The sequence below is a fragment of the Symphalangus syndactylus genome, chromosome X (assembly GCF_028878055.3).
Source record: "Symphalangus syndactylus isolate Jambi chromosome X, NHGRI_mSymSyn1-v2.1_pri, whole genome shotgun sequence".
In the NCBI taxonomy this organism is placed as follows: Eukaryota; Metazoa; Chordata; class Mammalia; order Primates; family Hylobatidae; genus Symphalangus; species Symphalangus syndactylus.
In genome coordinates, this window is record NC_072447.2 from 23,970,044 (window position 1) to 23,996,839 (window position 26,796).

At 46.3% G+C, this 26,796-nt stretch overlaps 1 protein-coding gene across 4 annotated transcripts in view; it reads left to right on the top strand.

Annotated features, from left to right (window-relative positions):
• The window catches only part of SHROOM2 (shroom family member 2), a 163,662-nt gene that overhangs the window by 116,407 nt on the left and 20,459 nt on the right, over positions 1-26,796 (top strand). The window contains exon 1 of one of the 4 annotated variants that reach the window (XM_055268192.2): positions 10,071-10,356. The exons of 2 other annotated variants lie outside the window; for them this stretch is intronic. The gene's annotated coding sequence lies outside the window, so the exon portion shown is untranslated. Of the gene's footprint in view, positions 1-10,070; positions 10,357-26,796 lie in introns of those variants that run through there. One more of the 4 variants, XM_055268191.2, reaches the window with a different exon arrangement.

The window sequence follows — 26,796 nt, forward strand, 5'->3', positions numbered from 1 at the left end:
CCCTGTACCTGACATAATTCCTGCACAGATTACGTGCTCAATAAATGGTTGGATGGATGGGAGGGTAAGTGGTTGGATGGACGAATGGAAAAGTAAGTGGGTGGGTGGGTGGGAGGATGGATGGATGGATGGATGGATGGATGGATGGACAAGTGGATGGATGGATGAAAGGGAGGGTGAGTGGGTGGATAGATGGATGGATAGATGGGAGGGTAAGTGGATGGATGGATACATGGATGCATGGATGGATGGAGGCATGGGAAGGTGGATGGATGAGTGAATGGGAAGATACATAGAAGGATGGGTAGGTGGATGTATAAGCAGATGGATTGGTGGCTGAATGGATAAATACCAGGCTGACCTTCCTTGAGTTAGTCTTTCTTGATTGTGGTGAATAATCTTTCCATATTGGTACATTCTGTGTCCTAAAATTTTATTTAGAATTTTAGTTTACACACTAGTAACTGAAATGGCCTTTATTTATCCTTCTGCACTAGCATGGCATTTGGAGTCAAGACATAAACATCTCAAAATAAATTTGGTAGCACAGATTTGTTTTTGGTATGAGATTTTAGACCTTGTAGGAAAGTTTAGAGGTACCACATTTGTTCGTTGCTCCTCAATTTCGAGAGGCCTTGGGTGAGGACTGTGTTCTGGGTGGCTCCAGAGACTGGCACTGAAATGAGATCTGGGGGCGGCCCCCTGGAGCTGTGGGTGCTGGCAGTGTCTTCCTTCTCTGCCTTCTTGCAGCCACTTCCGCCCCCGCCTGCAGGAGCCACTGCCAAGCACTGATGAGCTGGCACTGACCTCAGGCTTGTATTTTGTTGGGACAGATGGGAGGGGAGGCAAAGAATGAGAGTATATCCTAAATCCCAGTACCAGCTGCAAAAATTGAATGCATATGAAATAGAGCTCTTTAGGGAAAAATTTGCTTTCATATAATATTTATAAACAAGCTAAAGGAACCTGAGGGTCATCTTCCTGGATGTTTTCCCTGAGAGGTGACTTGGTGTACAGAGGTTCATGTGAAGACCAATTTTTCATTTACAAAACAAGTTCCTTCATGTAGATTTCAGAATAAGTAACAGAGATTTATCATCCAAGCTCTCCCCCTCATTTGTCACTTTAGGGCAGACGTTTGCTTTGCCTGGCCTTCAATTAGCTCAGGGCAATTGAAGCTTTCCATTCTGAGCTGCTGTGCTAGGTAATTATGAAGACTGTGCTGGATCGGGTCAGGATAAAAAGGTGAAACTTGATCTTGGAATTTTGTGGAGGCAGAGCCCAGCATTCTGCATAGCTTTGTACAGTGTAGTACTGCATGCTGAACAGAAAGGTTCTTGTGCAGCCAGTACTTGGCAGATGTAACACCCTCACCCCAGAAGGGAAAGGGATAAATGGTAGCTGTAGGAGAGAGACTGCAGCATGGGTCTAGCGGGCTTGTCTTTATGTCTTTTTTTGATTTTGTTTTTCGAGACAGGGTCTCGCCCTGTCTGTCACCCAGGCTGGAGTGCAGTAGTGCGACCTCTGCTCACTGCAGCCTCCACCTCCTGGGCTCAAGTGATCCTCCCACCTCAGCCTCTGGAGTAGCTGGGACTACAGGTGCACACCACCATGCCAGCTAATGTTTGTATTTTTTTTGTAAAGATGAGGTCTCACCATGTTGCCCAAGCTGGTCTTGAACTCCTGGGCTCAAGCGATCCACCCACCACACCTGGCCTTGTTTTTAATGCCTTACTTTGCAACTACAATTTCCCCTTACATTTATGCCCGTGGGGACTTAAGAAACCCAGAACCGAGACAGGCGGCCACCCCTTTGTTTACTTTTTGGTTTGGTCTCCTGATTCTACATTATTTAGAAGGAATAGCTTTCAGGTGATAGTTTATGGTTACAGGATTTTGGCTAAGGAGGAGATGCGAGAGCAGGGAGGCAGATCCACAAAGCCCTCATGTGGAGGGAGAAGCGTGCAAAAGGAGGGTGAAAGTGACCAACGCCCCAAGATGCCAGAGCTGAGGGAAGCCAGAGGGAAATGCAGAGAAAAATTTAACTCAGGCATCTCAGTTCTAGATGGGGCAGGTAAGCAGCCTTCTACAAACAGAATTTGTGTCATTGAGCAGGGCACAGTGGCACGTGTCTCTAATCTCAGCACTTTGGGAGGCTGAGGCAGGTGGATCACTTGAGTCCAGGAGTTCGAGACCAGCTGGGGCAACCTAGCAATACTCTCATCTCTACAAAAAATACAACAGTTGCTGCCCCGTGGTTGGATGCCAACATACGTAGCGGTACTCGCACAGGATCCTTGATCCCTCATGTGACTCCTAGGCTGTGGCCTGAGACTTGCCTTTCCAGAAGAATCCAGCCCTGTGGAAAGCTGCCCCTTTGTTTCCCAGCAGCCCCATCCCTGGAGCCCCCAGTGGCCTCTCTTGGGGGAGAGACTCCTGTAGCGCGTGCTGATGTGGCAGCCCCGCTCCGCTCTGCCTCTCCTCTGGCCTCCTTTCTTGTCAGCTGGCTGCGTTCTTCAAAGCTCTCAGCCTCTGGGCTGACCTTGGCTGTGTTCGCATGTTACGGGATCCTTTGGGGCTTTCACCTTTCTCCAGAGAGCTACCTGGAAACATAGAAGTCCATTCTCCCCTTTAGCTTCTTCCAGCCTCCATTCCTCTTGGCTGTGTCCTAGTCCAGTCCCCCACCCAGATTGGGCTGAGGTGACACAGACACCCACCCAGAAGGCTGTACAGATTGATAATCGATTGATTCATTGAAAGGGTCTCGCTCTGTCGCCCAGGCTGGAGTGCAGTGGCACAGTCATGGCTCACTGCAGCCTCAACCTCCAAGCTCAAGCGATCCTCCCGAGTAGCTGGGATCACAGGCATGCACCAGCACACCTAGCTAATTAAAAAAACAAAAAAAGGTTTTGTAGACAAGGCGTTGCCATGTTGCTCAGGCTGGCCTCAAACTCCTGGCCTCAAGTGATCCTCTTGCCTCGGCCTCTCAGAGTGCTGGGATTACAAGGGTGAGTCACCGCACCACACCCAGCCAATGTGTTCATTTTTAAAGTTTGACTTAAGAGTTCCATAGATTCAGTGTCTTATGTGGCTGTTAGGTCCTTGCAGTTAGTCTTAGAAATCTATTTAGCTCATCTGTTTTCTGAAGGCCCACACATTTGAAATATAAAAGGAAATAGTTCTGAGTCACCTCCTTCTCAATATAAATAGAAAATGCATTCAAATATTCCCACAAATTTTGTGTCTTTTAAATCTGCACAAACCCAAAGAATTCCTAGAGGAGGCCGCCAGAGCTAGCAGCACGTGTCAGGTCTGCATCCCACTGGGCCAGCCAAGCAACCTGCTTCAGGCCCCTTCATACCACACAGCTCACCACCGCCTCCACCGCCAGGAGAATCCAGAAGGCCGGACGGTGAGGGAGGACTGACGCGTGGGCGGTGACGGCGTGGGAGCCAGTGATGTATTTCTGCTTTGGGCTTTCTCACACGTGGCACTTGGAGCACATCCTTGAGAACATGTCTGTCCTCTTTGCCAGTTTAAATTGTTGTGTGTTCGTTTCCATGCTAGCTCTTAGAATCTAAATCAAGTGTTGTGGACGGTATGCAAGACCATGGCTGTGTATGTGTGTGTGGGAGTCTCACTGACCACAGTGCTGACACCGTTTCCCTTGGTGGAAGTAAAGAGTAAGTTCAGGACTCACCTGTAAATGATGTGCTCCCCATGGATGAGGGACAGGAAGGACATCAGGGTACTGTGCCAGCAGAGCTCTGTGCCCTGTTAGTCGAAACAAAAGTGATGGCTGAGATGAGTCCTTCTGTGGCACCCAGGAAACTTTGATAGCTGGGCCAAGAAGCATCAGCACTGCAGTGCCCTGGGCTGCGAGCATCGTGGTTCATGCTTAGCAAAGCCACATCACCTGTCATATAGACCTGACATCAGCTTTACAGTTTTGCTTGCATATAACTTGCAAATTTGTTTTGTGTTTTATAGCCTAAGAACCATTAAAATAAGGAAACAGATTTTATATACAGACATATTTAACAGTCTAATAAAAAAAATCAAAACCACATATTGTATGATGCCATTTATATAAAATGTCCAGAATAGGCACATCCGTAGATAGAAAGTAGATTAGTGGCTGCCAGGGGTTAAGGCAGGAGAAGTGAGGGAGAGACTGTTCATGGGCATGGGGTTTCTTTCTGGAGTAATGAAAATCCTCTAGAATCAGATAGTGGTGATGGTGACTGCTGTGACTATACTAAAAACTACTGAACTGTGCTGTTTCAAAGGGCAAATTTTATGATATATTTTATCTCAGTCTTTAAAAAAATTCTCAACACTGGGAATCCATAAGAAAACTTTTTTTAATTTAAAATGGGTCTGTCAGGCCGGGCGTGGTGGCTCACGCCTGTAATCCCAGCACTCTGGGAGGCCAAGGCAGGTGGATCACCTGAGGTCAGGAGTTTGAGACCAGCCTGGCCAACATGGTGAAACCCCGTCTCTACTAAAATATTAGCCAGGTGTGGTGGCAGGCGCCTGTAATCCCAGCTACTCAGGAGGCTGAGGCAGGAGAATCGCTTGAACCTGGGAGGCGGAGGTTGCAGTGAGCCGAGATCGTGCCATTGCACTCCAGCCTGGGCAACAAGAGTGAAACTGTCTCAAAAAAATAATTTAAATAAATAAATAAAATGGGTCTGTGCATTAAGTGGCTGTAGTTCAGAGATTGACAAAGTTTGCGGAAGATGAGATGATAAGTATTTTTGGCTCAGAGGGACATAGTGTCCCTGCTGCGACCACTCAGCTCTGCCGTGATAGCGCAAAAGCAGCCACATGGTGACCAGGTTGCCCTCCCTGCAGGCCTGCTAAGAGGACTCTGGCTAGATTCCAGCCCTTGCTGGTCCCCCTGGCAGGGGGGCGGGGGGAGGCGGGCAGCATCCCTACTGTCCCACGGGACCCAGCAGCCACAGGGGCCTTTCGAGTCTCCACATTCCTTCCTGCCCTGCCCTAAAGCAGGAAGCAAGACAAGGAAACGTCTGAGTCAGGTATGTGGATGTCCTCTGCAGAACTTGCCTGGTCCCTTCCTTCAAGTCGTTTGTTTCTTTCTGTGAGTCAGCCCTGCCTCCTGTTTACCAGGCACAGGTAGTTTTACCTGTGGCTCCCTGAGCAGAACTGGAGTGGGTGTAACTCAGGCTGTGTCTCTGAATAGAAAGTCTCCACACTGCCGTGCCGCACTCCACTCTGCGTTTGCCCACTGTATGCACCAGAGCTCCCTCCCGGCTCCCCTTCTCCTAAGCAAATCCCACACACCTGCATCCCATCCTTCCTCAGATCACTTCTGGAATCTTCTGCAGAGTTTGAGTCTCATGGTTTGTGAGACACTCTCAAGCAGCTCACCCAAATCGGGTGGTGTCAGATGGTGAAGGGTTGAGAGGTCTAGATCAGGGTCACTTGGAAACAAGTTCCTGGGGGAGCAGAGCAACTTTCTTCTCTACTTGGAAGAATATGATAAAGCACCCCTAGACTCACTGGTTTCGAGTTCTAGGGAAGCAGATATTGATGACTCAACAGAGGAAAGGATTGTGTAATCATTGCTTTAGTCAGGGGTTAGCAAACTGTGGTCCACAGGCCAACTCTGGCCCCCTGTCTGTTTTTTTAAATAAAGTTTTATTGGAACGCAGCCACATCCATTTGCTCACAGACCGCCTGTGGCTGCTTCCTCTCTATAATGGCAGAGAGTTGGGTCAACAGATCAGATGGCTCCTGGAGCTGAAAATATCTGCCATCTGGTCCTTTACACAAAGGTTTGCTTGCCGACCATGTTGGGCTTAGTGGAGGGATGTAAGGGATGGTCTTACATGAGTGTGCTTCCAGCACAGGGAGCATGGAACCCAGTGGCAGTCTGTCTGGATGTTTTCAAAGAGGCTTCTTTGTAATAGTTCATGATTATCTTGCAACATGATATCCACCTCCCCATCCCTAGTGTAGTTAACTTGGGGAAGTTTGCTTTGTCCAAGTAGAGGGGGCTGTGGCTTGTTCACAGCCCAAGAATGCAGGAGCAGGCAGGATGCTGTAACACCAGCTTTTCTGACTTGTTAGTGATAGCCTGGGTTAGGGAAGGTTGTCCTTGGACCACATGGGCTGGGCATGCCCCTCAATTCATGGAAAGTGACTCAGAAAAGTTCGAGGTTTCACCAAGACTAAGAGGTGAGGAGTAAGTTCTTTCAGAACATAAGGGTACTAGGGTGGTGATTTCATTCTGTTCTTTTTTTATTTGTGGACTTTTTCAAGGGCACAAATGTTTTGTGTCAAAAGCAGATTTGTATGCATTTTGTTACAATGATTATGATTTTAAAGTCCTAATAGTATTCATACTATACAATCTACAAAAAGATTTGAGCATCTTATAAGCCCTGATAATTATGCCTCGCTCTAAGAAACATGGGTATCTGGAAAGCCACATTATAAACTTTAATATTATAAATGTGCTTTCTGTTTAGAAGTAATTCTTGGAGAGTCTCCTTTAAGAATGGATTCCTAGGCCAGGCACAGGGGCTCATGCCTATAATCCCAGCACTTTGGGAGGCTGAGAGGATTGCTTGAGCACAGGAGTTCAATACCAGCCTGGGCAACATAGTGAGACCCCATCTCTACAAAAAAAATTTATCTGGGCACGGTGGTGCACCTGTAGTCCCAGTTATTTGGGAGGCTGTGTTGGGAGGATCGCTTGAGCCCAGGAGGTCAAGGCTGCAGTGAGCAATGATGGTGCCACTGCACTTCAGCCTGGGTGACAGTGAGACCCTCTCAAAAATAAATAAATAAATAAATAAATAAATAAATAAATAAAAACAAAAATAAAAAGACAGGATTCCTAGAGCACAGCCAGCATACAGATCTTGTTTTCTAAGGCCTTTCTCCAATAAAAGGCACCAGGGCTCCTCAGAGGAATGACTGAGTCTAGGGTTGGGGCAGGGACTGTGAAAGATGAGCCTGGAGTATCTTATAGTGCCAGAAAATAAGTGCTCAGATACACCCATAAGTAAACCCAGCAGTGACAACGGTGTGGGTATGTCATAGGGACACAGGAGCCAACAGTGACCAAAGGCAGAACAAGTTAAGCAGCAAAATTAAGTAGTGGTGGATTATAATCCAATATATAAAATGAATCCACAGCCCAGACTGATACACAGCATGGTTGCATAAATTAACAAATGAAGAATAGAGAAATCTGCTGTGCAGAAAATTGCAAATACTTTATGTAGCTACTCTGCCCTTAAGGAGGTGGAGCGTAGCTCCCCACACTCAGTGTGGGCTGCCAACAGTAAGCTCACTCCAAAGAGTACAGTGTGGCAAAGGGGACCGAGGAGAGGAACATCACAGTGGAGAAACCGGTGTATACCAACTTCACCAAGTGATCAGAGTCAACGTTGACAGGTAAGTCACGTTGACAGCATGCCCCTTGATATCATAGGATAACAGTGGCACTTCACTTCCATGGTCTCTCTCCCAGAAGTCCCAGGCTAATCATAAAAACACATCAGACAGTTCCCAGTTGAGAGACATGCTGCAAAATGCCGGAACAGACCTCTTCAAAACTATTAAGGTCTCAAAAACAAGGAAAGCCTGAGAAACTATCATAGCCTATTCAGGCTGCTATAATAAAATGCCTAAGATTATATGACTTATAAAGAGCAGAAATGTATTTGTCACAGTTCTGGAGGCTGGGAAGTCTAAGATCGAGGCACTGGCAGATTCGGTGTCTGATGAAGGTGCTTTCTGGCTCACAAATGGCTGTCTCTGCTGCATCCTCACATGGTGGAAGGGGAGAGGGAGCTCTCGGGTCCGTTTTATAAGGGCACTAATCCCATTCGCAAGAGCTCCATCCTCATGACCTCATCACCTCCCAGAGGCCCCACCTCCTAACACCATCACTTGGGGTTTAGGTTTCAACATAGGAATTTGGGGGTGGGGGGCACAAGTGTTCAGTCTAAAGCTATAGCACCCTCACAGCAAGAGGAGTCTGAGGAAGCAGGCCTGAGTATGATGCAGTACCTGGATGAGGTTCAAAGACAGAAGGAGAACATTGAGTAAACAAAATTTGAATAAAGTGTGACCTTTAGTTAATATTAATGTACCAATATTGATTCATTAACTATGACAAACATACCCCATAGTAAGTCAGATGTTAATAAAAGGGGGAAGTGGGTAGAGGGCATATGGGAGCTCTCGCCCGGCTGTTGCAATTTTTTTAGTAAATCTAAACCCATTCTAAAATGAGATGCTGGCCAGGTGCAATGGGTCATGCTTGTAATCCAAGCACTTTGGGAGGTTGAGGCAGGAGGATTGCTTGAAGCCAGGAGTTTGAGACCAGCCTGGGCAACATAGCAAGACCCTGGCCAGGTGCAGTGGCTCACACCTGTAATCCCAGCACTTTGGGAAGCTGAGGCGGGCGTATCACTTGAGGTCAGGAGTTCGAGACCAGCCTGACCAACATGGTGAAACCCTGTCTCTAATAAAAATACAAAAATTAGCTGGGCATGGTGGCGTGCACCTGTAATCTCAGCTACTCGGGAGGCTGAGGCAGGTGAATTGCTTGAACCCGGGAGGCGGAGGTTGCAGTGAGCTGAGATGGTGCCACTGCGCTTTTGCCTGGGTGACAGAGTGAGACTCCATCTCAAAAAAAAAAAAAAAAAGTATAATGAAATATTTATTTTTTACAAACTTTTATGTAGAGACCATGTCTTGCCATGTTGCCCAGGCTGGTCTCCAACTCCTGGGCTCAAGCAATCCTCCGACCTCGGCCTCCCAAAAGTGCTGGGGTTATAGGCGTGAGCCACCACACCCAGCCCTATAATAAAATATTTAATCAGCCATCAGCTGATTGCTGTTCCATGTGTGGCCTGGCAGTATGTGTTGAGCATTTGAGAAAAGGTGATGGCCCAGGGTGAATGGCACCCTCTCTTAGAGACAGTAACATGTACTTGGTAAAGTAATATGTGAAGATGAAAAGTACTGGAAAGAACGCGGGCTTTGGAGTTGAAGACACAGGCTGGAATCCTCATTCTGCTTCTCAGTGTAAGTGTGTCAGGCCCCCCAAACTTGCTGACCTCACGGCCCTGGATCATGGGGATGTGCAGAGCAACCTTGCTCGCAGACTTATTTACATGCTTAAGGGATATAACGTTAATGAATCAGCACAGTGCCTAAGGTCAAGTGTCGATATGGGGAAAAAAATCTAAAATAGCTAGGCTGCAAAGCAGCATATGTTATTTGGAGAAATGAGCAAGAGTTGGAAGTAATTGCTATGAATGTAGAAGAGGGTGACAGGAACAGGTTGGAAAGAGAAACTCCGTCCTGGTGGCTAAGCCCAGGATGTGGGAGGGTGGGATAGGGCTGTGAGGCACAGCGGCTGGCGACGCTGCTTCCTGGAGGGGCTGTGGTGCTGAGGTCTGGGGCTGCGTTAGGAGGGAGGTGGGGTGCAGGGACTTTAAATACAGATCATTGTGAAATGGTTAATTGGGAAAGTCAAGTCCAGCCTGCCTTTGTCTTCTTCCCTGAGTGCCTTGCACACACTCAAACTTCCGGAAACGCTTGTTAGTTGCTTGATGGGTTACATTCCTAATGAGTGTGTAATCAACCCAAGAATATATGGACATAGAATAGGCTGTTGAACGTTTTCTTTTGCCTCCTTATGGTTGTGGAGGTGAACTGTGTGTCACATATGTTATAGGATTATCTAGCATCACTAAATAGAGAAAGCTGTAACATCAGTGCAGTAGGCTTTCTATATTTCCCCGTTAAAATATAAGAAGTGCTGGGCACAGTGGCTCACACCTGTAGTCCCAGCACTTTGAGAGGCTGAGTCAGGAAGATCACTTGAGCCCAGGAGTTGGAGGCTACAGTGAGCCATGATCATACCACTGCACTCCAGCCTGGGAGACAGAGCAAGATCCTTTCTCCAAACACACACACACACACACACACACACACACACACACACACACACACACACACACATATATATAAAGGAAGACTGCCCCCCAAGCCTTTTAGGGTTTTAAATTACAAGACTTTTGGGGTTTAAGCACTGAAGTGTTGGGAATGTTCTCCACTGAGGCAAGGAGTTGCTGATGAAGTGATGGGAAATGCAAGCGGAGCTTTGAGCCGTGGAGGTGAAGGTTGACGGAGCCTGCGTGAGCTTGCCCATCAACAAGACAGCAGGCACAGACAGGCCAGCTGTTGTGAGCTTGGCTTTAGGACTCCATTCAGTAGGCAGGAGGAGAGCTGCAGCAGAGGCGGGCTGTGGGTCCCTGAAGCACATCGCTGCCTTCACAGCTGGGCAAGCTCCCGTCCAGCACGGTAAGCAGAGCCGGGTAAGGGACCCCTGCGTTTGCTCTCGGGGCACTTCATCCCAGATGGGACTGGTTTCAGGACGCCTGCGCCGTTTGTTAGGGGTTTGTAGTTCCCAGTGGCTCTTTTGTTCTGCTATCTTGAAGGGCAGGTTGCTTGTCAGCTCACAATGCTGTGGGTAAGGTCTGGTGAGGTCGGCGAATGTGTTCTTATTGTTTATTCTTCTGCCTGAAGATGAGAAATAATGCAAATCCGGGTGCAGATTCCGGTTCGAGCTCTGCAGGCGTGCACGTATGTTCAAGGGCATGCTCGCCGGTGCTGCGTGTGTGCTTGTGGATACATGCAATTTTTGCAGCTTTGGGATTCACAGTTAGCTGAAAGCACATTGGAACTGGAAGGCGGTGCTCTTAACACCGTGTTCTAGGCTGGAAGCCGTAGAGCCATCATCTGCTCTGATGGGACTGCAGCCCTTGGTATGTGGGACCCTTGCTCCGTGTGAGTTCTGCAGATGGGTTCCCTGAGGGAGCTGGCTGGAGGACGCCAGCATCGCATGAAGACCTGCCTGCCTCGTTTGCCTTTTGTTTTTCAGTAGCAGTAAGAAACAGGCATTCCCACTACTCAGGCATTGAATGCGGACACTGAGAAAAAATGGTGAGTCAGCTACATCCTAATGAAAAAAAAGCAGCAAAATCAGGTGTGCATGTTTAGTCATGAGAAATGCTCCCTGAGTGCATTTGCACATAGCCTGCTAATTGCAGTAGATAATTTAAATAGAGAAAATGGAATCACCATGGTTCTTAGCATTTTCCAGTTCTTTTATTTTGCTCTTTGGTGTGATTGTGACAGTTGAAGGGTTTTACTATACATGTGCTTTCCCCCCCTTTTATGTTGTGATAAAAGAAAGAGATGATTAGTTTTGGCTATATTTCTAAATGGTTGGAATGCCTTTGCTTTAACTAAAGGAGGCTTTTGTGTGTGCAGAGGGTCGATGGCATTTTCACAGGGAAATTGATGCATAAATATGTTTGCACACACAGGCTCTCTCTTTGGTCTGCATTTACTGACTCACAAGAGTAGGTGTCATTTTGAAATGCATGTTTTTAGCGGTTGTGCTAGTTGAAAGGTAAAAAGGCAAAGGAGTTTGAAGAAAGATTTTTGGAAATCTGCCTGGTAGCACTTACAAGTAAACAGCCTACTGCCTTGTAGATGGTCTTGAGATTTATAAGATGAATGGAAAATAATATTTTAATGTGTCATATGAAAAAACTGAAGACTTGGTACCAAGTTGGTGAATGGTTGGCATATTTCTTTTCATTACAGAATAGAACCTTTGAGGTCATACTCCACAAGTATTTCTTATTATTTTATTGCAGAAAAGCGTTGCATGGGTGGTAGAGGCACATTTCTTTCTTTTGTCACACATAGTAGCAAAAACATTTTATACTTTGTCCTTTTCTGTTTCTCTCTCCGCCTCCACCCATGCCCACCCCCCTGCCCCCTCCGCCCCTCCCGCCCCTCGCCCATCCACTGCCCCGACCACCACCAACCCAAACCAACACCATACCTCTTAAGGAAAAAAATTGCAGGGGAATTCTCATCTACAGAGGCATGAACAACACACACAAAAGTGGTTTTTTACAGAGTGCTAGGAATAACCATACATGTTGGTGTCAAGCATATAGGCTGCAGAAGGCTCTATTGCCCAGCCAGAGGGACAAATGACACTGGTGAATGCATGCTGACTGCTGCTTGTTTTGCATGGGCTGGCTGCTCTTCCAGAGTCCGCCTTTGGATTTTGGAGGTTGAGGAAGGAAGGAAATATTTTATGTGGCCTTTGGAATACATTTACTTTACATTACCTTTAATTTTTTTACCTCTCATAATGCATTAAATTTTTAAGAAGACCAGGGTAGGGGAGCAGTGGGAAGAAGCTGATGTCTTGTATCCACCCATCTTTCCCCTGTCCTCGGGCACTGATTCCCAGCTGGCTTTTCCTAGAGCAAGTAAGACAGTCAGGTCATTTCTGGAAGGCTTGTAGACATCCCTGGATGTCTGAAGAGGTCCTAGAGTTATTTACTTATTTACCTTTAAAACATATTTGCAGACACCTTATTTAAAATTCCTGAAAGTTCACAGTGCCTCTTCACATGTATACCTTGGGTCCTACTATGTGGGTACCATCTTGATTTTATAATAAAGCAAACTGGGGGTGGGGTGACTAGATTCTCACAACCAGTTAGTGAAGAGCCCTCATGGGGCAGCATGGCTGATTTTCAGTCTGGTGGGCTCCTGCGGACTAATGGGGTCGAGGTCCTCCAGGTAAGGCTGAATGTAGAACTGGCCCAAGAATTCCTAGTTATTCTCTTAGTAACTTTCACGTCCCTTATCCAGTTTGCTGCCAGTGCAGGGAGAAGGAATTTCAGTTTGGACTTCTGGGAGTGAAGTACAGAAACCCGTTAATCAGGTGGAGAAAGCATGTGTGCTCCTCAGCCTGCATTGGTGTGGCTTGCGAAGCCACCTAAGCATTCTGACCCTCCATTTCTTCATCCATAAAACAAGGAGCACAGATTAAATTATTTCTTATTTAAAAATTATTTATTTTTTATTTTTACCATTACCTTGATCTTGAAGTTTAAATTATTTCCCAGGTCCCTTCCAGCTGTAGTCATTTTTGGTTCTTAGGGAGAGAAGCCAGGGACTCAAATTTCCCTTCAGTCATATTTCCAGCTCTGTGGGGTGATTGGTGGCTGCACTGTTCTGCTCATTTGCCGTCATTATTTCCAGGAACAAAAGCATATGAATATATATGAGACACACGCACAGGTGTAATAGCTTCGATATCCATTTACAAATAAAATCAGCTCTGTCAGCAAACTCAATTTTCTGCCAACAGGGCTTTGTTGATGGGAATGCCCTTGACAGCTAAGCCTACTTCGGTCTTCTTGTGGTAATGCCTCATAAAGCCACTCATTGCCAAGGTGCTCTTGGGTATAACTTGCATGAAATTTGTTATAAAATTATTCTGTTAAAAAAATCTAGCTGGTGGACCCTTAAATGTACTTGGAGGCCATTAAGGGTGGAAAAACTAGAAATTCTAGGAAAATTTTCAACATTTATACATGTGCGTGTGTGTATACACATATATACATACCCATACACATATGTGTACTACACACATTTTCTATAGTAATTATGCATATAAAGTTATTGTCATGTACAAGAAATATCTGAAGTCTATTGGATAAACAATCCATTTCTGATTCTGGTTCAGCTGAGTTAGATGATAGGCAGGCAATGATCTGAGATGGAAGGTTTCCACAATTTGGGGTCACATGCAATTGTGATAGAAGGAAGATTGAGATTTTCTTTTAATTTATGAAGCTGATATGCTATTCTAACTAGTTTTTAATACATCTTACCACAGGGCCACCCAAAATTCAAAATTACTCCTGATTTTGTAAGCTTCACATATGCTTTTGAGAATGAGGTTTTATACTAATCTGGGATTACAGCTTTCTAGGCTGCAATATACAGTTTTTATTAACATTTCCTATTTTAAAAATCAATTTTGCTAATTAAAACCTTTTTATTAAGAGTATATAGAAGTTCTGGGAAGCAGAGCGAAGATATTACAAATCACCCTCAATCCTATCACCCAGAGTCTCCACTGTGGAACATGGAAGTGTATCTGCTTTGAAGTCCTTGCAAATATGTTTTTACACATGCAGCTATATTACACATACTGTATGTAAGCTGCCTTTTTCTGTAACTTGTATGTGTATGGTGCATGACATTCTAAAATCTAACAACCCTGTAGCCATACTGTGGACATTTAGAGCTGCTGTGGGTGTTTGACGGTTGTAAATAATACTGCAGCAGATATCTGTAGTGAAATACTTGCACTCTTCCATGTTGATTTCCTTCGGATAAAATTCTAGGCATGGAGTTGCTCGGCAGGCATTAGAAAATATCACCACGTTGCCCTCCAAAAAGTGTGTGCTTACTGTTTACACTCTAGGCACCGATCGCCCAGGAGAGTCCTACTTCTCCCAAGACTTTGTCAATATTAGACATTTTTAAAATTCTGTGGCTTGATAGGCAAAAAAGTTATTTCATTTTTAACTTGCATTTCTTCAGGGACTAGCAAAGTCAGACTTTTTTGGTGCACTGACTAGCCATTTGTGTTTTTGCTTTTGTACATTACTTTTCAGCGCATGTTCATTTTCCTACTGAAGATGAGCCCTTTCTTGATTATTGTCATTTAGGTTGCAGATAACATCCCTGCCGTGTGCTGTGTGCCTTCCAGATGTTAGTGGGTGGTTAGAGTTCGACTTTTTTGACATGCAAGTGTGTTGAATTTTAGTGTTGTCGCCCTTGCACCTGGAGCCTCCGTGTGGCCAGTTCTGCCTTTTGGTGGCTACTGGCTTCCGGTGGTTGTGCATTGCCATTACTGGTCTCTCGTTACCACGTGTGTCGCAGAAGGTGTAACCACCAGGAGCTCTGTCAGCATGAATTCCCTAGGAGGTGTAGCCATCCATCTCGGAAGGCTGGTAGGAAAATTGTCTCTGTGGAAAAATTAAGAAGTGCCCAGCTTTCCGACAACCCTAACTCATCGTAGTTCCCATCTTTTGCTCTGGTTGACAGGAAACTCGTGGTCCTATTGGAAGCACAACCGTAGGACCTCTGTACATTCTAGGGTCCGGTCTGCTCTTTGCCTAAGGGTGCTTGCCCCTGCTTGTGCCTTTCTGCTTTTTGTTTACATTTGCTCTCACTGTGATGTTTTTATGTTCATTTTGATACTCAAGTTGTGTGTTTGTTTTCCTGCGTGAGACACTTCTAAACATTTCATCATTTAGGGTATACATAGATCAAAGTAAGTAGGGACCACATAAGCATACGTAGAAACACGTTCTGAACACCAAAGAGCTTCTCAGTCACCAGTTAATATTGTGGTTCTTTGTTGTTGTTGTTGTTGTTTTTTGAGATGGAGTCTCGCCCTGTCACCCAGGCTGGAGTGCAGTGGCACAATCTTAGCTCACTGCAACCTCTGCCTCCTGGGTTCAACCACTTCTCCTGCCTCAGCCTCCCGTGTAGCTGGGATTACAGGCATGCGCCACCACGCCCAGCTAACTTTTTTTTGTATTTTTAGTAGAGACAGGGTTTCACCATATTGGCCAGGCTGGTCTCGAACTCCTGACCTTGTGATCCGCCCGCCTTGGCCTCCCAAAGTGCTGGGATTACAGGCGTGAGCCACCACACCCGGCCAATATTGTTATTACAGTCACCGTTTTATGGAAAATCTTAGTGACCTCTTATTGTTCTTACTGGGCAAGTGAGCCTAACAGAATCTGTTTCTGTAGTAATTGTGGAAATGTGACGTTACAGTGGAAGAGGAGAGTTGGGACATGGCTGTGGAGTGGAGTTGGGGCTGTCCACCTCTCACTTAGTATGGAATCCTCTCCTAGGCCCTTCAGCTCCAGCACACTGGAAGTCTAAGGGGATTTGTTTGTCTGTTTGCCCCTATGTTTTAATCACCGCTAGGATCAGAAGAACTGCAGTCTCTGTGGACAGGTCTGTGACATCAGTGTGTTATCTCCCTGTTTAACAATTAGCATTCTCGAGGTCGGGTGCTGTGCTGCATGCAAAGTTGAATCAGGCACAGACAGGACCTTCCTTGAAGGAGTTTGTCCTCTATTAGTAGTGAAGATAATACAGAAATTGTCCTAGCCAGTTTACACTGCTAAAACAAATTACCATAGACTAGGAGGCTTAAACAACAGACTTTTATTGCTCACAGTTCTTCTGGAGGCTGGTAGTCCAACGTCAAGGTGCTGGCCTGTGGATTCCCGATTCACAGATGGCACTTTCTACCTGTGTCCTCACATGAGGGAGAGCAGAGAGAGGAAGCAAACTCTCTCACGTATCTTTTCTTTTTTTGAGACAGGGTCTGGTTCTGTCACTCTAGGCTGGAGTGCAGTGGTGCAGTCACAGCTCACGGCAGCCTCAAACTCCCAAACTCCTAGGCTCAAGCAATCTTCCCACCTCAGCCTCCTGAGTAGCTGGGACTTTAGGCATGTACCACCATGCCTGGCTAATTTTGTTTGTTTTTGTAGAGATGGAATCTCATTATGTTGGCCAGGAGGGTCTCAAACTGCCAGCCTCAAGCAGTCCTCCCACCTTGGCCTCCCAAAGTGCTGGGATTACACGCTTGAGCCACAATGCTATCCTTGAGTGCTTCTTATGAGGGTACTAATCCATTCATGAGGGTGTCACCCTACTGACTGCATCACCTTCCAAAGGCTCCACCTCTTAATCCTATCCCATTGGGGTTAGGATTTCAACTTACGGATTTGGGAGGCAGGGCACAGGCGTTCAGACCGCAACATACATGTGAATGGCTGAGGAGCATGGGATTCAGAAGGCCCAAGCACATCAGGCTGCCTGCTTTGCTTTCTGCTCCTTTCCTCTCTCTTCCCTCCTCCCTTCCTTTGTTTCTTTGTTCCTTCTTTCCTGTTGACTCAGTGAGCTTTTGCTGCAACCTGCTTTGTGCCAGGCATTGTGTTGGACCTGGAATACAGAGGTAGATGAGGCAGGAGTGAGCACAGTCATTTCAGCTAGGAGGAGAGATACTAAATGAAAATACCACAGAATGGTGAAGTGCTGTCTAGGAATCAACAGGTAGAGATTGAGTACTGTGCAAGTTCAGAGAAGAAAGGCCTATCTGTGTCAATGGGTCCAGGAAATGTTTTATAGAGAAGGTTGCTTTTTTTTTTTTTTTTTTTTGAGATGGAGTCTCGCTCTGTTGCCAGTCTGGAGTGCAGTGGCATGATACCGGCTCACTGCAACCTCCGCCTCCCGGGTTCAAGTGATTCTCCTGCCTTAGCCTCCTGAGTAACTGGAACTACAGGCGCCCACCACCATGCCCAGCTAATTTTTCTATTTTTAGTAGAGACAGGGTTTCACCATGTTGGGCAGGATGGTCTTGATCTCCTGACCTTGTGATCTGCCCCCCTCAGCCTCCCGAACTGCTGGGATTACAGGCGTGAACTGCTACACCCGGCCCCGCATTTCACTGGATCTTCAGAACAGGAATGGCTTCCTTGGGGAGGGTCCCAAAGAGTGCGAATCAAAACAGAGATTTGGGAACCACCAGGCATGCATAGGTAGGGCAGGGCATCTCAACTCACTGCAATTCATCAGAGAGTACATCTCAACTCACTACAGCTCATCAGACAGACATCTCAACTCACTATAACTCATCAGACAGACATCTCAAATCACTACAACTCTTCAGACATCTCAACTCACTATAACTCATCAGACAGACATCTCAACTCACTACAACTCATCAGACATCTCAACTCACTACAACTCATCAGACACCTCAAATCACTACAGCTCATCAGACAGCATATCTCAACTCACCACAACTCATCAGACAGACATCTCAGCTCACTACAACTCATCAGACAGTACCTCTCAAGTCAATGAGTTTTATGGGCTGTGACTGATACCCCGATAGAGTTGTGGAGGTGAAAAGAATACAGGTGAAAGTGTTTGGTAATATGAACACCTCCTAGATCCATCCTAGATGTCTAGAAATTCACACACACATTTGTGGCTCAGAAGAGCATGTAGGTGTAGGGAACAAGGTATAAGGTAAACCCAAATTCATACATTGCTTGTTACCTCTGCCCAGACCTTAGTAGCTTTAAGCTTTTGTCAATAATAGATCGTACCTAATAAATATTACGCAACCCAGATGCTTCTAAAACTACTGTTGAGGTAAATGAAAATATCTGCCACAGTGAGATAGTATTTATCACAGAGATTCAGATATGATTTTTTTTTTCTCTTTTAACCTAAAGAAATATAGTAATAAAAAAAAAAAGTCAGCTAGTATGCTATAAGCAATTGTTGGGAATCTTGGCATGAAATCCAGTTAGGGTACCAATTGTGTCCATATCAGATTTTTAGAAGCAGATAACCTGATGTGTTTATGAGTTTTATTTCTGGTCTGCTTCCTCCTCAAAATTCCCTGTGTATACATTGAAAACAAAAAGCCAGCCACAGATCACTTGATCATTATAGCATAAAGAGTAGAATAATTGCATTCGTTACCTTGCTGCGTAACAAATCATCCATCGATTTGGTGGCTTGAACACCACTAAACATGTATTATCTCATACACTTTCTGAGGGTTAGGGAGGAGATTAGCTGGGTTATTGTGGCTCAGCATCTCCTGAGATTGCAGTCAACATGTGGGCCAGGACAGCCGTCTTCCAAAGGCTTGCCTGGAGCTAGAGGATCCGCTTCCAAGAGGGCACCCATATGTCTGTTGGCAGGAGGCCTCAGTTCCTCCCCACATGGATCTCCCTATAGGGCTGCTTGAATGTCCTCACAACATGGTGGTTGGCTTCCCCACTGTGAGTTATCCTCAGGAGAGAGGAAGGAGGAAGTTGCAATGCCTGTGTGATCTGGTCTCAGAAGTCACACATTGGCACTTCCGCCATACATTTTTAAACCAATTTATTGAGGTATGATTGACATATAAAAGGCTGTACATATTTAATGTATACAATTTGATGAATTTGGAGATAAGTATCTATATGCCTGTGAAATCATCACCACAATCAGTGCCTTAAATGGATCCATCACCTCTAAAAGTTTTCTCCCACCCTGTCAACCCTCCTTTTTGTTGTTGTCATTGATAAGATCTACCCTCTTAGCAAATTTGTAAATGTACAATACAGAATTATTAACTACAGATGCTGTGCTGTGCAGTAGGCCTCTGGGACTGATTCATCTTGTGTAATTGAAACTTTGTGCCCTCTCACCAATACCTCCCTGTTTCCCTTTCCCCCATCCCCTGACAACCACCATTCATTCTATTTGAAAGTTTAAAATTCTTCATGTAAGTGGGACCATGCAGCTCTTGTCTTTCTGTGCCTGGCTTGTCTCACTTAGCATAATGTGCTGTAGGCTCATCCATGTTGCCACAAATGGCAAGCTTTCCCTCCTTTTTAAGTCTTTTCTATTCCTCTATATGCACGCATCACATTTGCTTTATTCACTCATCTGTCAATGTCTGCTTAGGTGGCTTCCACGCCTTGGCATTCGCAATATAAATAGTTCACACAAGTGAACTATTCACAATAGCTCATGTTGTGGTGAACATGTGAGTTCTGCCATATTTTGCTTGTTCAAAAGGAGTCAGAGTCCGGCCTACTTCTAACAAGCTCCACTTGTTTGAAGGAAGGAGTTTCAAAGGAATTGTTGGGACTTGTTTGTTTGTTTTTTAGGAATGAGGTCTCTGTCTGTTGCCCAGGCTGGCATGCAGTGACACAATCATGGCTCAGTGCATCGTTAAACTCCTGGATTCAAGTGATCCTCTTGCCTCAGCTTTCCGAGTAGCTGGGACTACAGGTGCATGCCGCCATACTTGGATAATTTTTAAAAAAACTTTTCTTTTGGTACCAGATCTTGCTATCTTGCCCAGGCTGGTCTCAAACTCCTGGCCTCAAGTGACCCTCCTGCCTAGGCATCTCAAGTTGCTGGGACTCCAGGCATGAGCTACTGTGCCTGGCTGGTTTTGATAACTTTATACACCTCATAGTCAAAACAGTAAGTTCCAGAAAGCTCCTTTGTACTCTTTCCAATGAAACCCTGCCCCACAACCATCCCTCCCTGATGTGTGACCCTAGTGAGTGTTGCCTCTTCTTGAGCTTCATGTAAACTGGACCCTACTTGTGCGTTCTTTGGCGGTTGACCCTTCATTCAGGGTCGTGCCTCTGGGACCCATTCTCATTGCTGTGTCTCGGTAGCTTTTCTAAATTACTGGCTAGTGTTCCCTTCTGTGAATACAGCACCACTGGTTGATCCACTCACCAGTGGGTGGGCAGTGTTTGGCCAGCATGAATGAGGGCTTGTGTTGTTTCACTTGGGTGAGAGAGTTGTTTTCTGGGAGTGGTGGACTGGCTGGGTCGCGGGGCAGGTGTGTGAGAGTCTCCTTCCTCACACAGTTTCACTAGGACTCAGACGCCATGGTCTTTTCTCTCTTGTGAAGGGCTTGAGACTTTCTGGAATTCAGTTCATGTAGCTCTCCTCAGCTTTTGATGAGGGACGTGTGTGTGTTCCAATAATACTTCGTTTACAAAACCAGGAGGCAGTGGAGAGTTGGCCCTTGGTTTCTAGTTTGCAAACTCCTGGTCTAGAAGGTAAGACAAATACTAATTTTTAAAACCCACATGTCTTTTATTGCTCATTTTGAAAGCACTATGAAGAGAACACTAAGGGAGAGGGGATGGGGAGGCTTTTTACATGTGTGTGGGGAGTCTGATGAATTTGTAAACCCTATGATTTTATAACTTTTCTGGCCTCTTTTTAGTTGCTGCTGGGAGCAGTAGTCCATATGTGAACCAGAGTGGACCTCCACAAGCTGCCTTTTGAAGTTGTTACAGTTAGCAGAGACGAACTGACACAGGGTTCAAGAAGCCTTCCTGGCTGGAGGAATGTGGATCAGTCCCTCCAGGCCTGGAAGAGAGTGGTGGCGTTGGGGGGGGGGTGGGGGCACTCAATCTTACCATTTTCACAGATGAGAGTAATTTCATTTGAGAGGGATATGCCAAGGCAGCGATGAAAACTTCAGGAATAGCTTTGAATATCTAAAGGAAGTGGGTAGGAAAGTGGGAGGTTGGGAGTTCCGGAGGGAGAGTTCCTGTAAAGCAGAGATTCCCGGGGCTGGCTCAACATCCACGTTGCCTGGAGGGCTTTCCCTGGAACACAGGCTTGCAGGCATGCCAGCCCTTGCTATTTGCCACCTCTCCCAGGCCTGGCCCTCATCAAGGCAGGAGAGCCCAGCTCCCAGGGCTCACATTCTGGAACCAAGAGTGAGGCTTTCCAGGCAGACAATAGAGGCCTGGAACAGATCCTCAAAATGTGTGTGCTGAAGACATACTCAGGGTCCGATACTTGAGGGGCCATCCCACATTATCATCTCCAAATCTGGGTAGGTTCTGTTATTGCGCATTAACCCCTCGACAAATCAGTGCCTGTAACTATGATTTGGATCATCTGTGCTTTGGATTGCTCTTTTAATCTTCTCTGTCTCCTCCCCTTCTTAACCACAAGTGATTTATCAGCCTCTCTAATTCAACTTCATTACTCTTTGCCGTCCAAGTCCCTGCAAGCACAAATAAAACCCAAAGGAAGCAGCAGACCTTTTTATCCATCTGTGAAGACACTAAAGAAACACTAAATGCATCTGACTTTCTAGAGTAATTGCTTTCCCCACATGGCACTAGAATCCTGGCATACAGGGAGCAGCTTCAGCAGAGACATGGCAGTAGAGAAATGACTGACCTAAGGATGGTTCAGGGCTGTTGTCCTCCCTGAAGGTGGTTCCAACAGGGAACCAAGTTGCAGCAGAGCCTGTGAGAACAGCTGTGTCCTTTGTCATCACTAGCTGGTCTATCTGTTCATTGGGCAAATGTTGTTTTTATGACTGAAAGCTGGGCATGCAAAGGACAACCAAACAGCCTCTAGCCTGCTGGTGCTCACAGTCTGGGAAGTCCTACGGTAAATCAATATTTCTTTTTTGGTTTTTAGAGACAGAGTCTCACTCTGTTACCCAGGCTGGAGTGCAGTGGCATGATCATAGCTCACTGCAGCCTCCAACTCCTGGGCTCAAGCAATCCTCCCGCTTCAGCCTCCTGAGTAGCTGGGATTAAAGGTGCACACCACCATGCCTGGCTGGTTTTCCAATTTTTTGTAGAGGCAGGGTCTTGCTATGTTGCCCAGGCTGGTCTCAAACTCCTTGCCTCAGGCAGTCCTCTTGCCTTGGCCTCCCTAAGTGTTGGGATTACAGGCACGAGGCACCACACCCAGGCTTTTTTCATTTGTTTTTAGAGACAGGGTCTCCCTCTGTCACCCAGGCTGGAGTGCAGTGGTGTGATCATGGCTCACTGCAACCTTGAACTCCCAGGGTCAAGCGATTCTCTCACCTCAGCCTCCTGAGTAGTTGGGACTGCAGGCATGCATCACCATACCTGGCTAATTTTTATTTATTTATTTATTTATTTATTTTGTAGAGACTGGGTCTTGCTATGTTGTTCAGAGTGGTCTTGAATTCCTCCCACCTCGGCCTCCCAAAGCACTGGGATTATAGGTGTGAGCCACTGTGCTCAGCCTGGTAAATTGGTATGTCTAAGGAGAGTGTGTTTGGTGCCGTTGTTCCCAGGTGTTCACACTGTTTAAAATGTTTCTAATACATCTCAGCATTGATTGGTTGGTTGCTTGGTTGGTTTCTTGCCTCTGTTGGGCTCCATCGCCTTCCCCACTGTCTCCTTTTTCCACCTCATCTGGCCTTTATGGAGTGCTGTGTTGGCAAAAGAGCTTTCCACCTGTGCCTCCCCAAGGGTGTGTGTCTGTAAGAGCTGCCCAGGGCCTGGGAAGGACAGTGGAGACACCAGGGACTCGTTTGGGAGACTTGTGCTCAGAATGCATGGGTGTGCTGGCTGCCAGCTGCCTGACCCGCATTCTGAGGCCTGGTGGCGCCGTCATTCTTCTGCGGGCGAACACCTGCCTGGCAGCATCTGATACACCTCACCAGGCTGAAGGGCAGACCAGCTACCTGTGATTCCTGATAAAAATTCTACGCTTTACAGAATCCCTTCTATTTATGCCCACAACCAATGGAGGAGTGCTTTCTAAATGATAACCTCAAACTGTCAGTGTTGAGCTTGAGTTGATGTTTGAGTTACTGAGTGTTCCACGTTCCATGCTCATGGAAACCTGGCTCTGTTTGGAAGCAGCAATGCTGGGCCCTACCCCAGTTGTCCCATGAGATAATTGTGCTCTGTGCACACAGCTCCGGTCCAGACCCTGGCTTTGTAGCATACATTTTCCAAGAGGACTCTTGGGCCACCACAGATACTGCCCTATCCATTGCTATTTTTGACCTTATGCTTGTGTATAATACGTTTGTATATGGCATAAGTTAGCAGAATATGTAAATGAAAGGAGGAAACACCTCAGTGTCATTATCCACGGGAAGTGTGTTCACTTTGTCTCTTCATTGTAAAAATGAGGCAGTGCCATTGCCCAGAGCTCTCTGGGCACCTTTTATACCCCTCACTGGCTGGCTTGGTCGGCTGCAGGGGTGCCCTTCCCATCTCATTGGCTGGGAGTGTTGCATGGTGTTATGCTTTGGGAAGAAGGTTGTATGGTGCTGGTGTCACGGAGGCCTGTGTCCAGGTCTGCCCCATCACAGACTGACGCTTTGGTCTTAGGTGCTCAGCAGGTGCCTGGCTCGTAGGAAGCCCACGCAACTCCGTCTCCCACACCAGGGCCTTTATCTGCTGCTAGCTCACCACCATCCTATGCGATGTGGCCTGTGATCAACTCGTACAGGAGAGGCAGCTTTCTGGGGTGTAATTGCCTGCCTGACATCACGTAGCTGGCACGTGGTGGATCCCGATTGGATGTGTCTGCCCGGGGAAACCTCAAGTCACAGGCAGCTAGCACAGCTCAAGCATCCCTAATCAGAAGGTCTGAAATCTTAAATGCTCCAAAGTTCAAAACTTTTTGAGCACCAACACGATGCCACAAATGAAAAATTCCACAGCTGATCTCGTGGGATGGGTCGCAGTGAGAATGCAGGTAGAGACTGGGCAAGCTGCTGCTGTTTGCTGTTGCTGGCACCTCACAGCTGAGGCGGGTCTTCTGGTGCCATTGCTGTGCTGCTTACTTACCCTGGACACATTCCTCTCTCACTATATTGATGGTATATCGTGCCTTTCACTGTTGCGTGTTTATATATCAGTAAGTGTAGGAAAATTATTGCTTGTTGGCAGCATATAAATTCAGAGTCTGGAATGACGGAGATGCCAGACAACCACAGATTGTGCACATGGGTGGCAGACACATACTTTTGCCTTATGATGGTTCGGTGGATACAAACTTTGTTTCATGCACAAAATTATCAAGCATATTGTATAAAATTACCTTCAGGCTATATACATAAAGTGTATATGAAACAAAATGAATTTCAGGTTTAGACTTGAGTCCCACCCCCAAGATGTCTCATTATGTATGTGTAAATATTCCAAAATCCAAAAATGTCTGAAATCCAAAACACTTCTGGTCCCAAGCATTTCGGAAGAGAGATGTTTAACCTGTACTTTAGAAAGCACTCAGACACTGGAGTTCATCGAGGGCAGCATTTCAGCAGCACCTGTGTTGTGTGTCTGCAAATCAGAATGCATCCCTATCCCATCATTGACACCAAAGGTAGTTATGATGCCTGTGGCGGTGGCTCGTGCCTATACTCCCAGCACTTTGGGAGGCCAAGGCAAAAGGATCACTTGAGCCCAGGAGTTTGAGGCCAGCGTGGGCAACATGGTGAACCCCATCTCTACAAAATAATTTAAAAACGAGCCAGGCCATAGTGGCATACACCTGTGGTCCCAGCTACTCAGGAGACTAAGGCAGGAGGGTCACTTGAGCCTGGGAGGTCGAGGCTACAGTGACCCGTGATCACGCCACTGCACTCCAGCCTGGGCAAAATAGCAAGACCCTATCTCTGTCTCAAAAAAAAAAAAAATAGGTGAGGAGGACCCTGTGGTGTGTGTTCCTTAAGTCATCTGCAAGATTCGGAAATTTTCCCATCCTCCTTGCTAAAGATAATTGTTAACCCTATTCAGAAAACAGTGGTGGATTATTGATTACAGAGCAGTTCAAAGCTGTTTAGTTGTGTTGGGAACATTCATACACAAGGTCCTTTCACGGAGAACTTAACCATGGTGTCTTGAAAAAAAAATGCAGCTTCTCTCCATCTAAAATTCTGCACAAAAAAGTGGAAGTGATTGAAAGCAACAAGTGCATTTACATTGTGGGAATTTCAAGTGAAGGCATAACATAATGCATGTAATAAATATTTGCTTGCAAGGCCCTGAAGGAAATAACCCAGATCCCTGCCCTCTGTAGAGGTGCTTTCAGCCCAGGGAGGAGCGTGGAGGCAGGTGAGCAATGGGATGATTTGAGAGAGTCCCCTTGCTGGGGCGTGACCTGGAGGTGGGGTGATGTCAGGGCAGGACTGGGAGAGCTGAGGGCTGTGTGAGAAGGAACCAGCCATGCTGAGGGCTGTGTGGAGGCAGGAGCAGTGCAAGGAGACCATGCATTCAGAGATGGGGCTGGCTGTCTCATCGTGGAAGCAAAAATAGAGTAATGCCAACAGGATCTCTAGAGTGTTTGTTTTTTTCCTAACAGTGGTTTCGGTCCTGTCAAAGCATGTTGGGTGACTCCTGCAGGTTTGTCCCCTTCATGTAAGTTCTGTTTGGCTATGAGGTGCTGTTGTAGAGCCTCATGCTCCGTCTCCTTCAGTGGCGGCCAGCCCTAGGAGAATGGCAGGGCTGTGGGCTCCATGTCACAGATCTCTGAAGCCTCTGCTGCTTGGAGCCTGCCGGCCCTCTCCCCTCTGGGAACTGTGCAAGCAGCTGTCTCCTTGGCAACGTGGCATTAGCATGTTTTGCATGAGAATGAACACCAACCAAGGCTGAATATCAATTGGATCCTAGAGTGCAGCTGCCTTTGAAATGTTCCTTTGTGTGGCCGAACTTCCTGCTGCAGTGGGTTCCTGGAGCTTGTGCGAAGACACAACGTCCTTAAGTCATCTTAGTGCCTTGCTTGCTCTATCTCTGGATCTTGCTGTCACCATTTATTTTATCCTTAGAAGTATGGCAAAGAGAAATACATACATATATACAGACACATGTCTACACGCGGACACAACAGAGACACACGTACCTACACATGCATACAACATATACAACCCGGGCACACACTCACAGCATACATCTCCACACAGACACAACACAGGCACACATACCTACACACACATACAACACACAACACAGGCACACACATACAACATACATGGACACAGAGACATGCATCTACACACATATACAACCCAGGCATACACATACAACATACATCTACACACAGACACGTGTACATTCAGACACAACCCAGACTCATACATCTACACATACAAACAACCAGCCATACGCATACAACATACATCTACACAGAGATAAACATCTGCACACATATACAGCCCAGGCACACACACACAGTGTACATACAGACAGACATTTACACACATACAACATGCATCCACACACACACAACATAGACACAGACAACATCTACACATAGATCTGTGCACATACACACCAGATGCATACAACATATAGACATGCATCTAACACATAGACATGCATCTGTGTACAAGCACGACGTAGACCAATCACACACACAACCTACAGAGCTGCCTCTTGGAAGCAGTTAGAAACAAAAGTTGGAATATGACCCCAGCGAGTCCCCAATCCCCATTTTTGGTCCTTTTCTTCGTTTGTGTTGGTGACCCCGATTGCCCAGATTCTTATC